Below are 25,686 nucleotides of genomic sequence, written 5' to 3' on the forward strand. Positions count from 1 at the left end.
GGGCTAAGATTCGTCAGGAAAACCATGCAAACGAATTAGGTGGAGATTGGGCTGCTCTTATTGCGGCAGACGCACGACAAACTGGCGGGGCTAAGCCTGAACAGCTCATTACTGCTCTCCCTCAGAGAATCATTACCTTAATGAAAACGCTTATGCCAGCTATGAGGGTGAACTGGGACAAGTTGTCAGCTTGCAGACAGAAGAAAGACGAGAGTGTCTCCGATTTCTTTACGAGATTTGAGGAGGCATTCATTGACCACAGTGGTCAGGATATGAGTACTGAGGGTGGTCAGCGGTTGTTTGTGTATAAATTTGTTTCTAACTTATTGCCCGACTTGAGCAATAAATAAAAAAATTCTGAGAGTGCGTGGGCTGTCTCTACATCTGCTCAAATATTGGCTACGGCTCAATATTATGAGAATAGGGAGAAAGAGGAGAACGATTGTGCTGACAAAAAGACGAAAGAACTTAAAACTAAAGTGTTGTTGCAACAAGCATACCCTCCGCGTTCGAATCAGAATGATTCACAACAACGTAATCGATCGCAGCCGCAATCTAATAGGTCGCAATCTCGAAATGACTCCTCTTCGCAGAGATCATCGTTAGGGTACAATCAGTGTGCCTATTGTAGACAGGAGGGTCACTTAAAATTCAATTGTTCTGTTCTAAATGAGCGTAATATTGGTAACACGTCTAGAGGAGGTTGTGGTGGTGCTCAGCAGACATCACGTGGTAGGGGTCGTGGTACTCCCAACGATCGTTCTGACAATTCACCAAATTCTAACAATTGTTTTGATCAACGTGGATCATCGCAAGGACGATCTGCGCAGTACAACGTAGATGATTATTACGTCGATCAGGGAACTGACGATGGTAATTACTAGGACAGCCGTAGACAAAGGGAGGGAGTGGTATCAGTTCCGGTTGATCAGAGAGGGCCTTACGTCGCAGTTGCCACATCGGGCGTCGTTGAGCCTTTTCTGTTGGACACTGGTGCAGCGAAAAGTTCCATAATGCATTCGAAACTCCCTGGCGCACCTTTGTCTGGCTTAACAAATGTTTCCGTTGGATTCTCTGGCGCCCCTGTTAGCAATCCGGTTTTGTGCCCATTGCCACTTACAATTGGGCCACGTGAGCTTGAAAATCTTTTGGGCCTGGATTTGCTAAAACGTTTGTATGCGACTTTGTACTGTTCTCCTGCAGGAGTAAAGCTTACTTTGGGTGAGAGAGTTATCTCTCCAATGTACTTGTCTCTCGATAAGCTTCCACCGGAATTGAGTTCTCTTCCTGCATCTTTGTGGGCAACAGGTCCCAATGACGTGGGCCTGCTCGACATCTCCCCTTATGTTGTTCACGTGAAATCTAATGTGCGATTGCCACGTATTCCCCAGTATTGTATCTCTCTTGACGGTGAACGAGCACTGTTGGCGATCATCTATGATTTGATCGAGAAAGATGTTATTGAGGAGACTCGGGGAAACATGTGCAACAGCCCTGTACTACCTATCCTGAAACGTACCGATCCTTCTAAACCACCTGTTTATCGTTTTGTTATCGATTTACGGGAGGTAAATAAAATTGTGATTCCTCAGTTCCCTGTTGTGCCTGACATCACGGCGCTACTGACTCTGATTCCAGCTTCTGCATCATGGTTCTCGGTGATCGATCTGAAGAATGCTTTCTTTAGCATTCCGATTGCCGAAGAAAGCAGAGACCTTTTCGGCTTCTCTCTTGGTGGTCGCAGCTTCCGGTTTAAACGTGCTCCTCAGGGCTACTGTGAAAGTCCATCGATTTACAGTCAAGCCTTGAAGGGTCAACTGGATGCGTTTGTGTTGCCGGCTGGTGCGGCTTTAATCCAATACGTTGATGACTTATTGGTGGCTGCCGATACTCAGTACATTTGCAAAATTGCCACTATATTGTTGTTGCAACATCTCTGTGACTTACATCATAAGGTGTCACCTTCTAAACTTCAATATTGTTGTCAAGAAGTAACCTACCTAGGTCACTTAGTGTCAAAGGAGGGAAGAAGGTTGACCCCAGAAAGAATTGCAGCAATTGCGCGAATATCCGTGCCAACAACCCAAAGAGATGTGCGTGCCTTTCTAGGTATCACGTCATACTGCAGACAGTGGATTCCGAATTTTTCATTGTTAGCAAAACCATTGGTGGCTCTTACGTGCAAGGACGTTTCAACTCCTTTACCATGGACGGATGAATGTCAGACAAGTTTTTCTGAATTGCGTGACGCATTGTGTTCGGCTCCTGTGTTAGGTACTCCTGACTATAGTAAGCCGTTTACACTATACGTTCACGAGAGGGAAGGTTGTGCGTTGAGTGTTTTAACGCAACCTTTTGGTGATAAGCAGCGTCCATGTGCATATTTTTCCTCGACCTTGGACCCGGTAGCTAGAGCATTGCCGAGTTGTTTGAGAGCAACAGCGGCAGCTGCGGTGTCCATCCGACAATCAGCAGGATTGGTCATGGATAATATGCTTACGGTGATGGTTCCGCATGCAGTTGACACTCTTTTGAATCGTACGAAAACCCAGCACTTGACGAGTGCGAGGTTGTCTGGGTACGAGCTGACGTTGTTGGCAAGCCATATTCAGATAAAACGTTGTAATGTCCTGAACCCGGCGACTTTGTTGCCAATTAGTGCAGAGTCCGATGAAGTAGCAGCCCACGACTGTTACTTAAGGACTGAGGAGGAAACAAAAGGTCGAGTGGACCTTAAAAACACTCCTTTGGAAGATCCCGATGGGACTTTGTATGTGGATGGTTCATGTTTTAAATTGCCGAATGGTGATGTGACGACTGCGTATGCTGTGGTAACGTTGAATACTGTCGTGGAAGCTGCAAGATTGAATCAGAACTCTGCCCAGGCTGCAGAGCTGATTGCCCTAACCCGAGCGTGTGTGTTGGCGAAAGGGAAATGAGTGAATGTGTTTACCGACAGCCAATATGCTTTTGGCGTCGCTCATAGCTTTGGACGATTGTGGAGAGAGAGAGGTTTTCTGACGTCGCATGGTACGAAGATTCAGCATGGACAGCTTGTGAATGATCTTTTGGAGGCACTTACGTTGCTTAAGCAGGTAGCGATCGTTAAATGTAGTGCTCATCGTAAGGTGACGGATGATGTTCGTCGTGGCAATGCGTTTGCGGATGAGACTGCTAAGGAGACTGCCCGGAACCTTAGCACTAGAATGTATGTGACGAGTTCGTTAGGTGGCCTACAGAGACTAGTATGTGTGAGGACACTATCGAGAGTGTGAGAGCAATTCAGAATGAGGCCACTGAGACTGAAAAGACGAAGTGGAAAGAGAGCACGGGAAAATTGGATGCAAATGGTTGTTGGGTCGGTTTGTCGGAGCACAAGAGGTGGATGTTGCCGAATGCGTATGTGCTGGCTGTTGTGACAATGGCACACGGGTTAGCACATATTAGTGCGAAAGGTATTTGTAAGTTGTTGTCTCCTGTGTGGAAGAATGACGGTATTACGAAATGTGCTGAGAGATTGGTGAAGAATTGCATGATATGTATGTTGTACAATCCTGGTAAGGGGACCCCTACACCTCCTGGCCATTTTGCTCCCCCTTCATATCCCTTTGAAGTAATCCAGTTAGACTTCATCCATATGGAGAGATGCAATAACCTGAAATACGTTTTAGTTGTGGTTTGCGCATTCTCCCGATGGATCGAAGCCTACCCCCTTAAAGACAATACTGCATTGTCTACTGCGAAAATCCTACTGAAGGAATACTTTTCTCGGTATGGAATGCCCCGAATTGTATGGTCTGATAACGGAAGTGAGTTTGTAGGAAGTGTGATGAAGAGTGTGTGTAAGGGCCTTGGAATTAATCAAAAATTCCATAGCGCCAATCATCCCCAGTCAGCAGGTTTGGTTGAAGGGTATAATGGCACCCTTAAACTCAAACTGGCTAAGATTCAGGCTACGACTGGTCTTTCGTGGCCTGACGCTTTGCCCCTTGCCTTGTTGTCAACAAGGGCGACAGTACACTCCCGAGTAGGGCTCAGTCCCTATGAAATAGTGTTCGGCCGTCCTGCGGATGTTTGGGGGGTTCCTAGACCGGGTGTATTCTCTAATCTTGAGTACCCAATGTTGATTGATTATCTTCATGATCTGACTGCTAAACTGAGGTTAATTCACCAACAGGTTTACAAAGCACTGCCGACGCAGACGGAGGGTCCAGGCCACCAGCTCCAACCCGGGGACTGGGTGGTTACCCGCAACTTTACCCGCAAAAAGAATTTGGAACCCCGCTTCACTGGACCCTATCAGGTCCTCCTTGCCACGAGAACTGCCGTCCGTTTGGAAGGGCGAAAAAATTGGGTGCATGCCACTCATACCAAGAAGGTTCCTATACCTTTACCGGCAGACTCGTGGGTGAGGAAGGGCATTGCTTCATCTGAAACCGAAGGACCACAGACTTTTGTACCCTTTAGCGACGCACAGCCTGTCGGAGAATCCTCAGTGCAGCAGAAAGACATTGTTGAACATTTGCCATCACAAGACTCAAGATCAGAACAATCGACTGATCAGCAGAACTCTGTTCCCTCATCGGATTCTTTGTTTGATGAACAGACACATCCTGGGAAAACTCGATACTTTTTGCGATCCAACACCAGAGACAAATAAAAATTCCCATTCTGTCCCTTGACAACTGCATTTTCCCATTTTGCCACGATCAGTCTAAAATACCCGTATTATTGTGATTATTTTGTAAAAATTGAGTTTCGTTCCTTCTATGTACTTTTACTTCCACAGCTAAGAGACTTTCTGTACATACATTGTGAATAAGATACCTTGCATCCAGGTGTACCGTAGGGCCGCGCGTGTACTTCCTTCTGGTTAGTAGGTCTTGGCGCTAGGCCAAAGACCGTCGGTTCCTGGGAACACCTAGGGATTGACTACTGCTACACAGAACGAAGTGCGTCAAGAAATGTTGCGGACGGTTGTAGGGGATGGCGTTTTCGAAGCTGATGGACTTGGAAGAAGCTCAGGCGCAAAGATTTAAGTTGCAACAAATTATTCGTACCAAATGTTTTATGTTTCAAGTGTTCCTACTGTTTTTGACTGTTTCTTTGCTATTGGCGGGTGGGGTGTATTACATGATGTCGTACTTCTTACCTTCTGCCACACCTACTCCTACTTCTGAACCTAAATCTACTTCCACTGTATCCCCTCATTCTTTCCATATCTTACCCGAACACGAGCAGGCTAGACGTATGGAGTTTAGAAATAATTCCTTTATTCAGCTCCTTCATCAGCATCAGTTAGTGGTTAATACCACAAATTGTTGGGTGTGTGGGTTAATGCCACATACCACGGATAAGGGAATTCCATATCTGGTCTTACCTTATAGCTGCCAGGGTTCAGCTCGACCATTCCAAACAATGTTTCGAAGTGCACTAGATTCTTACCCCAGTCGAGAGCCACGTTCTCCCTACTCTGGTCCTGGCTCGTATTATAAGCCTTTGTCTATAGCGATAGAAGATCTGGATAGAGATATCTATGAGCCGTTGCTCATCCCAGAGGAAGAGGTACAAGCCTATAGGGTCCTGAGTAAGGTCGAGTATAGTGCGCTCACGAGTGAAAAGCAGCTTAGAAGCTCGCCTCCGATATGGGTCGTACCCCACATCGGTCATTTCTGTCTAATGGGTCGTGGCCGAAGATCGAAGGCTCGTCTTGGAGAGAGTGCTTGCTCCGAGTCTTATATCCTGCCGATGGTCTCGTCCCCTGTGTTTCTGGCTGCCAAGGGTACATATTTTGTCTGCTATGATCGTGCGTATACATGGTTGCCCTCCGACTTTGTGGGCTCATGTTTTATCGCAAATCTGTTGCCTCCAACGTTCACTGTAGATGCAGACTATCACAAGACTAGAGTTGTGAGAGGCGTGATTAGCGAAGAGGACACTGCCGGTCAAGAGGCAGGAGACTTTTTCAAGGGTTTCCTCCCGTTTTGGGGACCTATGGTTAATAGTAGGAACCTGAGACAGTTGACTCGAGTGGTGGAATCGACAGCTAATATCACTGCCAGTGCCCTTGGTAATATCACCACAGAACTTCAGGCGGAAAGGCTTATGACGTTACAAAACCGTATGGTTTTAGACGTGGTCTTAGCAGATCGAGGTGGAGTATGTAAGGTGATCCATTCGAGCTGCTGCATTTTCATTCCAGATAACGCTCCGACTGTCTATCAAGCCATCTCAAGGCTGCATAAGATCTCTGAGTCCATACACATGGACGTAGGGGATTGGACGCTGCTTGGGTGGTTTTGGGGCCTGATGTCGACTTGGGGTTGGAAGATTCTGATGATCATCGGAGTTGTCGTAGTGTTCCTGTTCACGTGTTGCCTTTGTGTGCAGTGTGGTCCTGCCTTATGTGGCCTCTGTGCTACAACGTGTATGAGACAGTCACCTGTTACCAATGGAGCTCGGTTAGACAGAGCTATGTTACAGCAACATCTAGATGGTCTGATGAATATCGAGTATGATTCTGACTAGTGCTTGCCTACCTGAGGGCAAAAGGTGCGTCTGAGGTTCCGTGACGATTGTAAGTGGTGTTTTTAACTCGCACGAATATGGTCGAGTCTAGTATCTACGAACCGCAAATGACGAGTTTAGTGGGTGTGAGCAGTTTCGCTGTGCTAACCTAAACCGTTCGTCTGTTTCGTGGGCTTATACATTTGTACCCACGGGTTCCATCTTAGATATGGCATCCATTTTGTCTCTTGCCCTCAAGTAGCCAGCGAACGGACGCTGTCCGCTTCGCGACCCTGGGATTCCCAAGACTCTTGCGGAAGACACGTTTCCTTTGAAAGTGTCTTTATGATGAGGGGGATGATACTGTAAGGCAGATGGCCCCGCTCAAGGCTCATCTTGCCGTGCCGGACCATTGTCTCAGCCGTGCATCTCATTAGGCACGTCCCTTTGATGCTTGCAGCTCGTGTTTCCCGATACCACCCCTTTTACACCCTTTTCGATCTCCCCACTGTTTCTGCCTTCCTCTGCACCTGTCCTTGTTCCTTTTTCGATCTGTTTACTGCCGATTGGAATGTACTAATGGTGGGAAGATGGGTTTTTACAGTTGGGAACCACAAATGTTTCTGTACTTATGTTCCGGACCTTGAATGCATCAAAGCGGCCCCTCTCGGGGATAATTATGGGAACCAAGTTGTAAACCTTTGTGTACCATGTTAACCTATGAGAGAAATGTGTATAAAAAGGAGCGATCCACAGTAGCAAATTGAAGCAGATCCCGCGAACATACCCGTAGTGTACTTCACGTGACTTCTGTGTTCCCTGCAGTAAATAAACCTCGAATCTTTGACGCCGAAGGAAGTGTCCGTGTCTCTGTCATTTGTACGCCGGAACAGGTAACCCACGAAGGTTTCAGGTGTTGTCCCCTGGCGCCGCTGGGTCTTAAATAACCCAGTCCTTCACTACGGCGCCGACATCTGCTTAGCTTTGTTTTAGCACCTGGAGCAGTGAACTATCGGCGCCCCTCCTGCCTGATGTGAGTCCCGGTACATAGGGGCACGATCCGGCTGCAAAGTTTTGACCTCCGGAGGCACAGAGACGGAGGTGTCTTGCCGCGTACGCTACGGTGGAGTGAGGCCTAGGAATCCCCGGCCTCGAGTGAGAGGAGGGGCCGGACATCCAGCACTGGCGCCCGCAGAGGGCCGTGTGCAGAAGTGGCCCCGGCTCGACCGGCGCTGTGCTCACCTTCTCCCGGCGGTTGCTGCGGGGGCCCCCAGACGCGTGGAGCATTGCTGGTCAGCCGCATCAGAGCCTGCAGGAGGTGGCCGGGCGCGGCGGCCTACGGGGACGACCGGAACTGCTGCCGCGCTGCCCCCCCACCCCCTCGGTCAGTGAGCCAAATTAGCAGTCGGAACTGCCTCCCTGCTGTGGGCTACCGTGACTTTGGTGGCTAGCTGGGGACGCCCGGGGGTGCTGCTGCGCCGCCCCTCTCCCATCCCCGGCTGGTGGGCCACGCTGCTGCAGGGAGCCGCCATTGGAGTGCCCGGACCTGTGACCGCCCGACGCACCTGCGAGAGGGCAGGGGATCCTTTCTGACACCACGGATCTACGGTGAGCCCCCCGACGTCGAGGGGGTTCCCTGAGGGCCGGAGCCTTGGGATCGCCCTGCCTGTCGAAGAGCCTGGACTGGCGCAGCCCTGAGGAGTGCAGGCCGCAGAGATATCACCGGCGGCTGTTGGTTTATGGACGCTGGCTGTGAGTGACTGCAGCACGAGGTGCCCCGGACCCCTGGAGAGTCTGGATGGCATGGTGGCTCCCATCGCCTGGTCACATCCTGGGCGGCTTGTTCCCCAGATTCTCCCGCGGTGCCATTCCAGGCCGGTTCCGATATAGAGGCCTGGCAGCTCATGTGGTGCGGTAGACTTGCATAGGCGTTCGCATGGTGAGAGAGGTGGCGAGCGACATATGCCACGTGGGGAGCACGATACCTACCAGAGGACTGCTGAAGCATACGTCTTGCACCTGGGCCAAGAATTGGACAGTGACGGTGTAAGTTCGGGCCTGTAGCGCAACGGAGTGGCGGACGGAGGTCCCTTGCCCTGGCTACCCGAGCGAGCAGAAGCGACGCAATGTCCTCCACACAGCGTAAAGGGAAGCCTGGTAAGGATGGCCCTCCATAGGGGTCCCAGCAGGCGGCGTCCCCTGGGCCTAGCGTATCGCCTAAGCCGAAGGATGATGAGGCCCCCGCAACCAAAGCCTTCATGATGGAACTTTTTGCCTCTATTAAGGAAGACATCTCTGAACTCCGTTCTCAGCTGGCTTTGGACCTTCGCGAGGTGAGGAGGGACGTGGACGGTATTGGAGAGCGGGTAGCTACTTTGGAAGATCACGACCTGAGTGTGGCGAACGATGTACACCAACTGAAGCAAGATGTGATCCGGCTTACGGAACAGAACTTGGACCTCCAGGCACATGCAGAGGATTTGGAGAATCGCTCCAGCTGGAACAACATCCGCATACGTGCAGTGCCCTGGGACGGGGGAGCAGGTGATTTACGGGGATATGTTCTAGCACTCATCTTGCAGATCCTGGAAATGAGGACCTACACGAAATCAAGATGGACAGGGTACACAGGGTCGGACTGCCTAGACGTGGAGGGGGTCCCCCACCCGATATTTTGGTCTGCGTCCACGACTTCCAACTAAAGGAGCGCATTCTTCGAAAGGCATGGGAGATCCCGTCATTGCAGTTCCGAGATCACCACCCCCAGGAATTGGTGGCATCGACACTCCAAAAAAGGCGTGAGTTTCGACCTGTGACTACCTTCTTGCGGGAACACAACGTGTCCTACTCCTGGGGCCACCCGTTCCGCCTCATTTTTAGGTGTCAGAACAGACTGGCACAGATCCGATCTCTTCAGGTAGCGAGGGATCTCCTGGGCCTTGATGACACGGCCCCCTCCCCAGATGGCGGAAACTCCCCGTCGCGGCGAAGATGGCAGTCCTCCTCATGGCAGAGAGTGGGTCGAGAGACGGATCGGAGAAGACCTGATTGTACGACCAGCCTACAGGAAAGGGGGGCAGCGGTTGCCTCTGTGGCCTCGGCGACGGTGGCGACATCACAGCATAGCTCCGGGGCGGCCTGAGCCCTGAAACAATGGTTGCTTGGCGCTGGAGGGACACGTATCTTCAAGTACCGTGGGTAATTTTTTACTTTTTGGGAAGACACCCTGGTCCGATTCCTTGGGGGCACACCCTGTGGTGCCCCGCCCTCACCCCCTGGAGGTACCTACAGACTTCTATGCACTGGGACTGTTAAGAACACTGTTCCTTCTTGTTTTTCTTTCTTCTCTTGTTGCCTCCTACAGTTCTGCTTGTTTGGGGGCGGAACTCTGAGTCTTTTGGGGGGAGGTGGTATTAACCCCATGGCTGCTCAGCATATTCCCCTGCTGTGCTGAGAAATCGTTATTCTCATTATATATGACGAGCTGGGCTCGTCATCAGCGTGCGAGGAGGCTACTCCATGATGAGCCCAGCTCGTCATGAGCCTGGAAGGGGTTAAAGGGATTCGTTGGGGATAAAGGGAGGGGGGCGCGGGGGGTAGTGGTGGTGACAGGATTGTTTGGATGGATGCATTTTTTGATTCATGGTATGTAAGTGATGTGTCTTTGGAAAGTATGTGTTGGGCTCCTGGGGCTCTAGGAATTTCCACTTTGAATGTGGGGTTTTGGGGTGGCTATATGGGAGGGCCTCAGTTATGCCAGAATGCGGGGAAGGGGAATGGAGTTTTGGGCTGCATGGCGGGTGAACTGGAGGAATGCGGAGTGACGGACTGACCAGTGCCCTCCTGCCCTTGGGCATTTATGAATGTCTCTATTGTAATGCATCAACTTTGGTCGTCAATGGTGGAGGTGGAGGGGAGGGGCAGGGTGGTGTGGCAGTAGCGGGAGTGGGGTTGTTGCCTAATAATGCCTCTTAGTATTGGGACATGGAATGTGAAAGGCCTGAATTCCCCGCAAAAACGTCAGAAGGTGTGGAAATATGTGAATGATCACCAGCTTGATGTCGTGGGCCTACAGGAGACTCACTTGGCGCGTAAAGATGAGCTTTGCCTCCGGGACAAACTCTTCCCCCTCATTTGTAGGTCGTCTGCTTCCACGAAACACAGGGGGGTGGCTCTTCTCTTTCGTGCAACCCTTCACTTTCAGCCTATGGGTGTGCGCAGCGATAAGGAGGGCCGCTGGCTGATGGTGAAGGGTCTGGTCCATGGTAGACTATGCACCTTCGTGGTGGTGTATGCCCCCAATGTGGGACAAAATAGCTTTCTTCAGGACCTGCTGCGGAAGGTAGGAGACTTTGTTGAGGGACACCTGTTTCTATTGGGGGACTTTAACTTAGTGTGGAGTAGGGAGATGGATAGCTCTGGCAACCAAAGGGCTGATGCAGGTTTGTTTTCCGCTGAGACACAGCGGCTTCTTGGTGAATTGGGCTTAATCGATGGATGGCGTTCCATGCACCCCCTGTCCCGAGATTACACCTTTTTTTCCCACGTCCACCACTCCTACTCTCGCCTGGACCACATTTTCCTGAGTCAAGCCCTCAGGGGAGATATCCGCGACTCTAGTATATTCCCGCTATCTTTTTCTGACCATAGTCTACTCGTGATCGGCCTGCGCTGGTCACCGGTGGGTGACGGACAACGCAAGTGGTACTTCCCGGCTGCGCTAGTCAGGGACGACACTTCAAACAAGGAATTACGGAAGGCTATTAGGGAATTTTTTGCTCTCAACCCTGTGTCCGATACGTCGATATCCACCACCTGGGACGCCTTTAAGGCATCAGTAAGGGGCATTTGCTTGGCTCTCAATGCTAACCTCAATAAGATGCGGCGAAAGGAGCGAGAGGAGCTGGAAATAGAACTTGCAGCCCTTGAGCAAGCGCATAAATTAAATCTTTCTAGATTGACCCTTCACCCCTTGACAGCGGTGAGGGGGAAACTGAGGGCCCACTACAACAATAGAGCAGAGTTCACCTTGTTGAGACTACGGCACCTCTCGTACTCCCAGGGTAATAAGGTGGGGAGACACCTGGCTCGTCAGCTTCGGGACAAGAGGGAAAGGGACTACATAGGAGGTATTCAAGATTCGATGGGAGATCTGCAGCACCGTGATGAGATTAAGGCTGATCTCTTTGGCCGCTTCTATGCGGAGCTCTACGCGGGGGACACGCTCGACTCTGCAGACCAGCGGGAGTATCTACGGGATCTACCCATACAGCAAGTTTCCAAGGAATGGAACCATCTGCTTGCTGCCCCGTTCACTAGCAGCGAAGTGCTTGATGCCATTAAAAACCTGAAGCTTCCTAAAGCTCCAGGTCCAGATGGCTATACCGCCCTCTTTTATAAGACGTATGCAACCGAAGTGTGCGACTTTCTGGTCTCCCTTTTTAATGACATGGCTGACTCCGGCGCCACAGCCGGTTCGCTGGCTGAGGCCGTAATTTCAATTATACCTAAGTCGGGGAAGGACCCCACTCAATGCTCTTCGTATCGCCCGATAGCCCTCCTCAACATCAACGCCAAGCTGTACTCCTCGATCATTGCAAGTAGGCGACAAGATCTGATGCCGGCACTCATACATCCGGACCAATCTGGATTCAATAAGGGCCGTCAGACCCATGATAATACGAGGCAGGGTGTCCACTTGATAGAGAAAGCCAATAGGTTCCAGATACCGGCGGTGCTGGTACGCCTTGATGCTGAAAAAACTTTCGACCGCGTGAACTGGGGCTTCCTGTTCCACACTTTAGCTGCCTTTGGCTTCTCGGATAAGTTCATCTTGATTGTGAAAGCAAACTACAGCAGCCCCCGCTCTAGAGTGGCGGTGAACGGCCACCTGTCTGCATTTTTCTCGCATTACCGTGGCACCAGGCAGGGCTGTCCTCTTTCCCCCCTGCTCTTCGCCCTGAGCATTGAACCATTGGTGTAAATTTCCCTCTTTGCGGGTGATGTGCTGCTCTCTATCATGGACCTGGCACACTCTCTACCACACGTCCAGAGGGTGTTATCGCGCTTCGAGGAGGTGGCCGGCTTCAAGGTCAATTACGACAAATCCTATGTTCTAAACCTCGTGCTTTCACCTGCGGAGGTGGATTAAGTGCGGCCTCTCACCCCGTTAGCCTGGGTCTCCAGCTCCATCATATACCTGGGGGCCAATTCAAACCCACGATTGGGGAGCTGTATTCCGCGAACTTTCCACCGTTGCTGGCAAAGACCCGGGCGGACTTGGACTGCTGGAAGCCAAAATATATATTGTGGCTGGGCAGAATTCATTCCATTAAAATGGCCCTCCTCCCGAAATACCTGTACCTCTTTCAGGCGCTCCCTATTCCTCTGGACGTAGAATTCTTTCGACGCCTCAAAACCCAGATGCTCCGTTTTGTCTGGCAGGGGGGACGAGCGCGGTTCTCCTTCGCAACTTTGCGACGGCCACGGGGGGAGGGAGGTGTGGGCCTTCCCGATATGCATTTGTATTACAAAGCAGCACAATTACGAGTTGTTAGAAATGGGATCCCTGGCTGGCCAGGGCTTGCGCCAAAGTCAGTCAGAGACCACCACTCCTAAGTCAGGGCAAGGGAGTTACATGCCAAAATAACCCCTGCTCACCCTCTAGGTAACGTGGCGCGAGCAGCAAGGCTAAACTTGGAGGCGATATGAGTTAAGTATTTGCGCACGCACCCCAGCAACAACACCCAAGGCCCACCACAAAGGAAACTCCACACAAGGTTATATATAAAAATAGCCTTTGTATTACACCAAAACACATTAGATAAAACACACACTTTACAATGTGCCAACAGGCACGGGCAGAATTTACAGGGGATATGTACAAGACAGGGCCACATGGACCACTGTCAGGAATCAGCACTTTTTGAACTTAGCACTAGGTAGAATTAGCACTTAGAATGTAAAATCACTGTAGTACACAACCAGTAACTACTGGTAACCAGGACCTCACTAGCACCACCTGCACTAGGAGAAACACAACCACCTAAGTATCACAATACCTGTAGGGGTGTAAACACATAACACATGATGCATAAAATACATTCAGCGGTGTAAGAGCATGGCACATGATGCATAAAAACATTCAGCGGTGTAGAACAAGGCACATGACGTATTCTCAACACATTCAGAGGCGCAGAAACCACAATAGCGCAAAACTCACACTAGTCACCACCTGTGACAGTCCCTAGGCCAACTGGCTTCTCTAGGGCTAGGACGCCCTGTGCCCAAAGTCAAGGGGGCCTAAACGTGGCAGTTGCCCACAAAGTGCTGGGCAACTGGGTAGAACAATGATGGGGCCAACACGATGGGGGAGCCTCACAGGCTCTGCAGAAGTGAGTGTCCCCTTGCCCCTCAGGAGCCTCTCTGGGCTCTTAAAGATACTGGTGGCACCTGAGCCACTCGTGGGCTCTGAGTAACCAAAATGCCCCCTTGAGCCTTCCGGGGCTCATCAACACATGGGGCCGCTTGGGGGAGAAAGAAGACAGCTCTTGCAATCGTTGGAGTCTCTCACGGGAGACTCGACACAACCAACTGCCCCCCCACGAGCCTCGCAGGCTCTAGGACGATGTGGCCACAGACGTTGGAGTCCCGCTCGGGGAAATCTTAAGAACCAACTGCCCCCGTCAGTGGAGTCCCCCCTCCTTCTTTGGGGGACTCGAGATTCACGAGAAATGCCAACAAGAGCCTCGGCGGCTCTAAATCAATGTCCTTGCGCTGGAGGGGAGGGGCGGGCACCGGCAATGTGCCCCGACGCCCCCCTCTCCTCTAAGCTGCACCGGAGCCCCACTCACCGGTTCTCCTGTGACGGGCGGCTGCTTTACGAGAGCTCCCACTCCTCGGGGCTCTCTGCACACTTCTCCCCTCTCTCTCCTGGGTTCTCCCTCGCTTTGGGAGCCTGGGGGGGGGAATGGAAAGACGCCGGCTTCACCCCTCACCGGTGCGCGGGGTGGCCTCCCGTCCGCTTCCGGTTGCCTCTCTGTTCTGCCCCCCGGCCTGCCTGACTTCCGGGTCGCGGCTGCGGGGGCAGGACTTCCGTCGGGCCGCGCTCGGATTGGCCGGCCGCCCAACCACTTCCGGGTCGTCGTGGGCAGGCACTCATAGATGGGGATCAATTTACCGAGGGGTGGGCTCCCTCGAAGTAAAATTGATAAAGGGCGGCAAGGTCCCTGGCAGGGTGGGCACCTGCCAGGCGACAAAATACTCGAAAACAAGCGAGGTGGCACTCGCTTGGGGCGGACAATGCCGGGTGGGCACCGGCCTCTGCAGACAAAGCGCTCCCAGCGCTAGAGGGGTGACCACAACGCTCCCAAGCGCTACAGGGCAAAAATGCAGCACTCCCAGGCGCTAGAGGGGAAGGTACAGCGCTCCCAAGCGCTGCAAGTCAAATAAAAGCGCTTTGAGGCGCTAGAAGCACAGAAGGGCTTCAGTAAGTCTTTTCAGGCAGGGAGGGGGCAAGGCTGGGCCCAGAGCCAGCTCACTGGGTCTCCAGGCAGGGAGACACTCCAAGTGGCAGTCCTCTGGCCCAGCAACAGCAGCAGCCCCCTCAGGCCGGATCCTGGAAGAGAACAACTTTCTAAGGGTACACAACCCCTTCTTATACTAGTGAATCCTTTGTCTAAGGGTGCAGGGTGGGGGAGAAACCAGTCACAACTGGTTTTGGAGCACTCTTCATGGCTCAACCACCCATTTCATTCACTGGCAGGGCTAGGGTCATCAGTCGCACCACAGGGGGCGGAGCCAGCATTGTCTGGGGAAAACCCAGCCTCATTCAGGACTCAGGTACACTCCTCCCCAGCTCAGCATGCTAATCTCCCACTCACCACCGGGCAGACCCATCCAGCCTTCCTGGAGCCAGGCTCACCAGCCAGCTCCAGCCAATCACACGCCAGGCATATTTTATATTAATATGCCAAGTCCTAGAAGTGGCATTTCCGCACAAGACACACTCATGCCACATACACCATTGTGAAGCATTCACTCTCACGAGTTCGCACATATCAGATTCGAACCTGTACACCCCACGCATAAGGAACACATACATTCCCCATGCATTCCTATGGGAGGGCAGGCCTATCTCATCACATGCACTCAGAGTGCGCACGCACTTTCCACTGGGACACAGTGAAAGTGCACAGAACCCAAAAATCACCATCACCAGGCCACCATTACAAGCAAAAAGTCTAGGGGTGAACCTGCCAGAAGGGCCAAGTCCAACACGAGTAATGGTGGAATGGTTCCAACAAACCTCGGAGAAGCACTGGCTACAAATGGATAGGAGTGTTGCGGGTGGATTAATCTGGGACCTGGCTTGGAAACCCAAGAAAGACAGACCAAGGAACACCTACATTAGTACTCCCACCAGTACCACCCTGAAGGTCTGGGATTCGTTGGCCACTGATGAACGTTGGACTACGTTTCCATCCCCGTTCGCACCCATACACTTTAACCCGGCCTTTCCACCGGCATTGCGGGAGGGCCTCTTCAGGGTATGGAGGGAGGGGGGCTGTAGGGCTTTAACCCACCTATTTCACGGCTATACTCCACTTTCCTTTGATAACTGTATGAGGGACTACGGAGTCCCACCGTCAGAGCGAATCCACCATGTCCAGCTGCTACATTGGGCCATGTCACTTGGGGTCCTTGATGCGGCTACGAGACCTCCCTCGCGCTTTGAGGCCTTCATCCTCCGGACCTCTGCCATGAAGGGTGTTATTTCCTTTCTTTACCAGCTACTACTTACTTCGGCAGTGTCGCTTCATCCCCGCTACATGGGACAATGGGAGGAGCTCCTGGGGCAGGACATTTCAGACAAGGAATGGTCAGCCCTGTGGTGCGATATTGCTATGCACAATCATTCGTTGGACTTGAGGGAGGCCCACCTTAAGACGCTCATGGACTGGTACTTGTACCTGGCCAAGCTCCATCGCATATTCCCGGACACTTCTGATAGATGTTGGAGGGGCTGTGGTCTGCTTGGGGATTTCCGCCACATTTGGTGGGACTGCCCGATTATCCGCCCGTATTGAGAAGAGATTCTTTCCCATATTAAAGAGATCCTTGGTTACCTGGTAGCGGATTCTATGGCCTATGTACTACTGGGTCTCCGAGACCCCTTTCTTGAACATCAGACGCGTGCGGACAAACAAATCCTGTGGCTCTGTCTTGGAGCTGCCAAACTTACTCTAGCGGCAGCCCGGACACGATAACTATGTGTGCACATGCGGCTACTCCACCTATGGCCGCACCTCCAACTGGATGGATTTCTGGTACTGTGCGCACGCCTGGACTGCTCCATTGCCCTATGGCACTGCCCTTCTGTGCTGTCCGGTGGCAGCTTGCTATTGCTTGACGCCTTTGCTATTGCCTGTACTTGTGCTCCCTGCGTGGGACGATGTGCGGGATTGTCGCTGTATTCTTTCTCTGTTCTTTCTAATAAAATAAAAAAATAAAAAAATGTAATGACTGCAGAATTTGTTTAGTGGCCTGGTACATGTCTCCGACAGGTACATGCCGGAAGAATTTTACCAATACCATGTAGCCCCAGTGAAGTTTGCCCTAACACCAATTGGAGGTTGGGAATCATCCAGAGTGACATAATGACTCTAGCGATATTAGATTTAGTAGACCTTGGTCAATATCATTGTTTCCAAATGTCTTAAAAATATGGTGTGAATAATTAACACTCCTCGTTCGGTCTGATAGAAGCACAAGGGGGACTTAATTGTATATTCAGCTACATTGTAGTGAGGAAATAATACAAAAACTCTATTCTCCTTTAGATGCAATTGTGGCAATTCTGTAAACCCACAGAACTACCTGGTTGTGAAACGCTCAGAAGAAAATAGAGTTGTAGCCCACTTATGTGCCTGGATGATGTTATGGCAACCACAAAAGCTGCAGTTCATTAATGGCACTTTATGTCTCAGGACAATCATGGTTCAAAGGATTTGTTCATTAACCCGCTCAAAGCTAGGCTTAGGTACCAATGTGCATGAGGCCCCTTACTCAAGTTTATCAAGCCTGCAATGTCTGATAGCCAAATTTGCCATGGTGATTGATTCCCCAGAATTTTTGAATAGGTCCTAGTGGCTGCGAGGAAGGTCTTTCTATATGCTAGTCTCAGCAAGATGAAACGAGAAATTGAAAAAGGTTGATGATGTTCACTTGTGGACAGGAACAGTCGCTTGAATAATGAGCAGACAGTTGGGTGTCTGAGGCATACTGGAAGTGTCTTTCATCATACCGTTTTTTTGACAAACAGAAGTTAACTATCTGCGTCCAGCATTAATCATTGCAACACAAAACATTGATGGATGGAATGCTGAACATTGTCAAGCATTCATCCCCAGTCAGGGATCTGGCTTAAATTCATTGTTCTTTTGCTAAACACACCATTCCAGTTTTGAACCAGCGATATGCATGATGAGGAAAAGAATGATGGATTTAAGCCAGATCCATGACTGGGGGTGAATGCTTGACAGTGTTCAGCATTGCATCCATCATCCTCTTGTTTCTGTTATGCATCATTAATTATGTCATATACATTTTCAATGACTAGGGTTGGAGATGTTTAAGATTTCTTCTAGACACATGTTGTGATGTTAATATAGTGGGAATAGAGATACTAGTTTGTTCATTAAAGGAAGAGGCAAGCATTGCCACAATGAATCTTATATTTAGGAACAGACAGACACTCTATTGATACACATTAACTTTCGAATGTTCACAGTATTTTTCTCATCAAAAGAGTGTACAGCTCTTTTAGGACTTGAAGATATTCTTCAGTTACGCAAGGGTAAATAAAAAGCACTGCTGCATGTAAGAGGCCTCTGTATTTTGTATATGGCTTTAGTATGCACTTGTGTTTTTTTTCCACCAGATTATTATAAATTTAAGCTTGTGCAATTGAGTTTAGGAATAAACCATTTACTGATATATTTTGGGTAAATAAGCCTGTTTTATTAAAGCTATTGGATCAAAATCTTCATCAGCATTTTTTTATAGGTTACTGTACTAGTGACAGTAGCATCCTTACTTCATGAGAGGTTAGGATGAGAATTGTGTCAATGCTGATTATTCTCATGATCATATTCAATTTTTTTCTATTTTGATGAGAAGTTATACCACGTTTCTTTACTTCATTTGCACACATTTAATAGATTTATAAAATATTTGTAAATATTGTGCATAGGTTCTCGTGCGGTGCAAAGCATTGCATTAATTTACTTATCAGTACAACAACCTGTGGACATAGGCCATTGTAGTGTAGTGCATGAATACCTACGAAACCCTTACATCCTTCCTTTTTATGTGGAAGAACATGAAACTAATCACATCTTTGACAGTATTTGATTTCTTAAATGACACATAGCTGCCTGTGAGCTTTCTTGTCTGCGGAAATTCCCAGTAACATTTGAAAAAATTCATTAAGGGACTCGGCCTTTATCAGTTTCATAGAAAAAGCTTTGTTTTCATAAGAGAAAATAAGTTAAATCATAAACGAAAATACGTGAAAAAAGTCAGCAAACATTTTATAGATTTCTACATTGCAAGACAACATCCATTTAACAAGAAACATGCTTGAAATACCTCCCACTGTTTTTGCTCTTAATCTGACAATATCCTGTCGTATGTAATCCCAATGAACTTCTGTGGTTTGTCTGTACTGTCTATGACTGTACTTTGAATATGCAAGACAAGTTAGTGCAGATTATCATCATATTACAGGCAATCCTAATCAAAACTGCCACATTGTAGCTAGAGTGTTTTTTAAGATGCAAAATCCAAGGTGGCCCATGTCAGTGTCTACAAATTAGAAAAAACCCTAGGAACATGTCAGAGAATGAAGAATGAGTAGACTTTAAACAGTTGATGATGTAAGAGATGAACCTGGTTTGTATTTGCAGTAAACTCATTATTAATCTTTTTGGAAGAATCTAGAATCTGCTTATATTTATTTTCCCGTGTACGCTGTTTACCGAATATTCATGTACATTGAAATGTACTGAAAACTTGTTAAATGATAAGAGATGACATTTTTGCATTAAAGTTTAAAAAAAATCACTTTACCTCAGTGCCAGCATTTGATCGTAACCTAAACAATACAGGAAAGATGGAAAAAAGCTATGATTACTACAGTATTAGCTTGACACAGGGACTTCTCTAATAATTCACTGATTATGGATAGCTACAAATATATCTATAGTCTGTAAGCAAAAGTTACTTAGCTGAGATAACAATCTTTCAGGTGAATACTCTGTCTATCTACAGATTCCTCGCCTTCAGAACAACTACAGGTACCAGACTGGACCCAGAACACATCAATGCTCTCAAGACACCAGTGGAAGGCACTGGAACTGGTCAACGACAGAAGTGAAGTCAGGCAGAGTCATCAAGGCCATGAAGTGCCAACCCCTGTGTCCCTCCGTTGTTCCCATCTGTTGAGGTGACAGGGTAGATCGGCAGTGATGTAGGCTTGAAGTACCAAAAACATGTACATTGGAATGTTAGTAAATTTCCCTATAGCACATTCATCAAACGGGGAGCTGGCACATCGGTGAGGAATCTGCAGATAGATAGAGTATCCATCAGAAAGATTGTTACTGCAGGTAAGTAATTTTTTTCTGCTGATTGATACTTCTATCTGCAGATTTGTCACCTGTAGAGCATATTTCAAAGCAATACCCCACCTAAGAGAAGGGTCAATTAATGGTTAGCTGAGGAAATCTCTCTGAATGAATCTGGCAAATTGTTTTTCCCTGAGCACCTCCGAATCCAGGTAGTAGTGCTTTGGGAAGGTATACAAGGAAGCCCACATCACTGCCTTACACATTTCTGCAACAGGGACTTCTCTGGAAAAGTGTGGAAGTAATTGATTTAACCCTGGTGGAATGGGATCTGATATCTTTAGGAGAATCTCTCTTGGCTAACGTGCAGTAAATCTTGTTGAAGAGGATGATGCAACATGAGAGAGTCCTCTTTTGTACCATCTTACCTTTTTTGGCACCACAGTAGCCGATAAAGAGCTGGTCGTCCGATAAAAAATTCTTTGTGCATCCAGGTAGTAATTACCTGCCTGCCTAGGATCCAATGAATGCAACTGTTGCTCCTTTTACATAGGATGTAGGGGAGTTTAAAAGGTTGGAAAGGTGATGGATTGACCAAATGGAAAGGGGTCATCATCTTACATAGGAAAGCAGCTCCGGCTCTCAAAAGCAACTTATCTGGAAAGGAAGAAGTTTATGCAGGGTGACCGCTAAGGTCTAGAAGTTTGCTTACTCTTCTCGCAAAAGTGATAGCAACCCAAAACAGTTTTGATGATAAATATTTGTAATGTACAACTGTGAAGGGGGTCAAACATAGTTCCCATAAATAAGAAAATAACTAACTTTAAATTTTACTGTCGAACAAGAAAGAGAGTTGGAGGAAACATATTTGTCAAACCCTTAAGGAATCACATAACAATAGAGAATTTAAAAAGGGGCAGCAGGTCCAGCAGACAGAGGTATGCAGACATATCAGCTAAATACCCCTTAAAAGTTCTAATAGCGTAACCCCCACCATACAACAAAATTGTCCCATCTGCCAGCAGGCTCAGTGGAGGGGCAATGAGAAGACAAGATTACGGTGACCTACTCCAGTGGCAGATGAGAGGGCTTCAGTTGAACCCACCTAATCTCAATACATATTGGGGGACGTCTTGAGGAATCAAGTGTACGGAGGGAAATGCGTAAAGCAGCTGAAAGTTCCACCTCAACTGAAACGCGTCCCTCACGGCTCCCCACAATGAATACAAAAGAGTACCATACTTATAATATTGAGTGGGAGTGAAGGCTGAGGCAGCGCCGGGGGAGATCATGATGGATCCCTACAGGTCTACCCTGCCTGTGAAAGCACCATTGCAAGGCCCCCATAAGCCAAAGTGCATGTCTAGGAGAATGCAGGAAGCCAACAGACCAAGGAATCATAGGAATTTCAGGACTGGAACTCTTGTGCATTGGTGAAAAAATGAAACAGCTTCCTGTCTGTTACAGATGCTTTGTGGTGGGGAAAAAGTGTGGAGAAGGTTGGTGTCCAGTACTTATTCTATGAACTAAAGTTGTTGGGAGGGCCTCAGGTGAGATTTGGGCTTACTGATTCCAAATCTCAGGTTGAACAGCAAGGAGGCCGTCGATTTCAGATGGCGTAAAAACACATCCAGTAAAATGGGTTGATGAGTCAGTTGTCCTGGTACAGGGAAATGGGGATTACCGACTGTCTGAGTTGGGCTGCAACCACCGCCTTCCCCTTTGTGAAGACTTGTGATTATAGTGTTGAGCCACAGGGTAGTACAGCAAACTAGTAGTGCATAGAACCCACAAGAAATTTCAAGTATGTCTGGTGTGACTGTAGACTAGGGATGTGGAAGTACGCATCATGCAGGTCGAGAGACACCATCCTTCAATGGCAGTTGCTAGGGTCTGCCTCTTGAACTTTTCTTTCTTACGTTAGAATTTCAGGTCACTCAGGTCCAGGATAGGATACATACCGCCGTATTTCTTGGGTACCAGGAAGTAACATGCATAGCATCCCTGGTCGAGTTCCTGCTCGAGCACTAACTGCTTTTTGAAAAAAACTGTCACATCCTGTTGAAAAAGAGTCGGGTGGTTGAGTGGTGGGAGGACAGGGGATGAATGGTGGAACCAATAGGAATGGATCTCCCACGGCTACGAAGTAAACAGCCTTCCAGGCCATAGAAAAATTAGGCACCCAACCCTCTCACAGGCACGTGTTGGGATCAAAACCAGTTTTGCTTCTGGCGTGGGCGTCGAAGAGGAGGATTGGAAGGTGGATCCCCGGACCTTTCCCCTGCTTCTTCCTATGTTTTGCTTTAAAAGGGTACTAGGCTGCTTTTGGAGTGTCAGCTGGTACTGTTCGATCAAAAGGCTGATGCTCTCATGAAGCTGAAAAGCAACAACATTGCCAGTAGTCCTTAGTCGAAGGTGAGAGTTGTCTTAGGGAGTGTAGTGTGGCCTTGCAGGACTTAAATTGCTTCCAGGGTTATGTCTGACTTGTTGCTAAAAAGTCTCACCCAATCAAAGGAAGGTCCAGAGGTTTGGCCTAGACATCCAAGGAGAAGTTTAAGGTTCGAAGCCAAGCATGTCTTCAAACGCTTACATAAGTGCCCATGGCCCAAACCCTTGATTCTGCTGTTTCAAGGCCTGATTGTATAATATAGTGTTAAACAATGTGACCATTAGCAAGGAGTTCTAGAAAGTGCTCTTTAATGTCTGTATTTGTGGGAGGATTATTTGGGCCATGTCTAAGCTGTTGGCATAGGACAGCCCTTGAAACTCCACTGCACTGATCTTCAATATGTGGGGCACGCACCCCCCACCCCTCCCCCCAACCCCTTCCCTCCCAGCGAGACATAGAGGCCTCAGAAAAGAGGCACAAGTTACCCCAGTGGCCCATACTAGTCCCACAACAATAAAACTCAGCCAGGGTTTTTCTTATGTATTTTGTGTAACATAATATTGGCATTGGCGTATTCTTTATAGGCACTTGGGTATGAATTGTAGATCGCCCATTCTAGATGGGTAAAGTGCCCATTGGCAAAACAAAAGCGAGACGGTAAATGCATTGTATTGAGAAACAACTTTACAGTTCTTTTTATAGGTATCGCCAGACTCTTTTAAAAAAATCTGACTACAGTAAAATTATACATCAATGTGAAATTAGTGGGATCATGTCAATGTGTGCAGACAGCTAGATTCTGGATGGGGCTTGAAGGGAGGCATGGTTTGATGTGGGTAGAGTTACCAATGATCCCAAAGTAAAGGCCTGGACATGATACTTAGAAAGAGATTTACATACAATTGCCGGTATTCACCTGCTACTTGGCTTTTCTCTGGATATTTACTTTATTTACAAGTCAGGGTTCCTTAACGGAGCATTATAATGCAGTTTAAAGTGCACCCTACTTATATTTACAGTTGAAAATGTGTACTGATAAGGGATAAAAGAAATTGGTCAGACCAGTACAAACATATTGTGGTGGCAACTGTAAATGCAGAGTGTTTGTCCCAGGGTTTGGGTAGCTTTGAAGAAAAGCACCATCCATGGCCTTCTGGGAAGGGGCTAGAGAGGATTTAGAGGGGGAGGGGTGGCTGCTGTGTCAACATTACAAGAATGGGATCTCAGGATTGACAGTGATTGACATGAGAATATACACACTGCCCCTGAGTAACGGTTCACTACTGAGAGTGCTGGTACTCTCCTGTTAAAATAATTGCACCACTTTTGTTATAATCTGGCACTCTCCAATTCAAATTTAAGATGTCCAGCTAGTCACTACCTGATAGTCTTAAGACAGGGGTTAATTATGGCTCTAAAGAGGACACCTTTGTGGGGAGTTTTATTAGGACATTTTCATGGGAGATGTGGATATGGGTTTTGAAGATAGGCCCTAAAATTTATCTTGTAAAGTGGAGTCTGAATGATCCTTCTTTTTTAAATGAATTTTATTTGAGCAAGTTCAAAGGGTACATCAACAAAAAAAGCAAAATATTGTTTCTTACATAAAACATAAAACATGCAAAAGTTTTACAAAAGTAAGATCAAATAACAAATGAGAAATGATTAGGAAAACAGAGATAAAAGCTTATAATACATTATTCGTTCTAAACAGATATATTAATCTAAATAAGTAATGCTAAATTACCTGGTTCAATTCACAGTCATTTCATATAGACTCTCAAGTATCTAGAGAATTTTAGGGAAGGAATATCTACAGAGAACACTTTTATGTAGTGATTTCCAGTTAGCAAAGTACTTAATTCCTATGACTCTCATACCAGGTGGCAATTGGGGCCCATATCTGTTCGCCTAGTGATCTCGATTGTTTGCCTCTGGTTCTATAGATTGCTGTCTCTTGTTTGTATATACCTAACAATCTGTTCAGCCATCCCTGAAAAGTAGGGGCGTCTGGGTCTTTCCACCGTGTTGCCAGAATAATTCTATAAACAGCCGCACCTACATAAATAGCCATGGTTTCTTTATTGTTATGGCCTAGGGAGTCGTCATAACCTAGGATAAAAAGAGTTGATGATGCTTTTACTTCATGTCCGAAGATTTCTGCCCAATACTTAACAATGCATTTTTTAATCTCATCTAGCTTTGGGAATTCCGCGAACATGTGAATAAGATTAGCTGGTCCTAATGAGCATCTTGGGCATTGATCATGTACCCTTTTACCCCAGGTGAATAATTTAGAAGGGGTAAAGTATAGATCATATATTGTTTTGTAGGTTTGAGCTTTTAAGTTAGAGGCCAGCAAAACTTTAGATGATAGGTGTAGAGACATATCTATATCAATATTTACATTATTCAGCTTGTTAACCCAGTTTGTTTCGATATGTTCGAGATCATCAGGATGATTCCTTATAAATAATTCATAGATATTGCCTATTCTAGTTGTCTGTTTGCCTATGAGATCTAGAAGTGGGATGGTTTTTAAGTCTATGTTTAATACCGACTGTCTGAGGGATGTAGAGATTTGTATACATTTCAAGTAATCCGTGCGGGGGATTTGATATTTAACACAGAGCTCTTCAAAAGTAGTCTTACATTCTCTGCCTAGGAAATCTCCAACTGTCACAAGGCCTAGTCTCTCCCACCGCCCTGATGTATTATCGTTAAGATAGAGTGGAATTATTGAGCTCTGCCATAAGGGTGTATATTTGGTATACCTTGGTATTGTCAGTGTTTTGGTCGTTCTTTTCCAAATTTTTAAAGCACCTGTAAGGATCTTAAATTTAATCTTTTTAAAGTAGGATGGTTCAATTTGCCTTAACAGCAGGCCCCTGGCTTTGCTTCCTAAAGTTAGTTCGTAAATTGATGCTATGACGTGGTCCCGACTGGTATCCGTAGAAACTCGAGCTGTAAACAAGATGGTCATTTGTTGTAGGAGGGTTGCCCATAGGTAATATGTTAAGTTTGGAATTGCTAATCCACCTCTAGAATATGGTAATGTTAGCTTAGGGAGCGCTCTCCTGATTTTGCCATAATTCCAGACAAATCTAGAAATCGCTGATTCTAACGTTTTGATTGTATCGTTGTTAACTAAGAGGGGAATTG

Source organism: Lissotriton vulgaris, chromosome 8 (assembly GCF_964263255.1).
Source record: "Lissotriton vulgaris chromosome 8, aLisVul1.2, whole genome shotgun sequence".
Taxonomy (NCBI): domain Eukaryota; kingdom Metazoa; phylum Chordata; class Amphibia; order Caudata; family Salamandridae; genus Lissotriton; species Lissotriton vulgaris.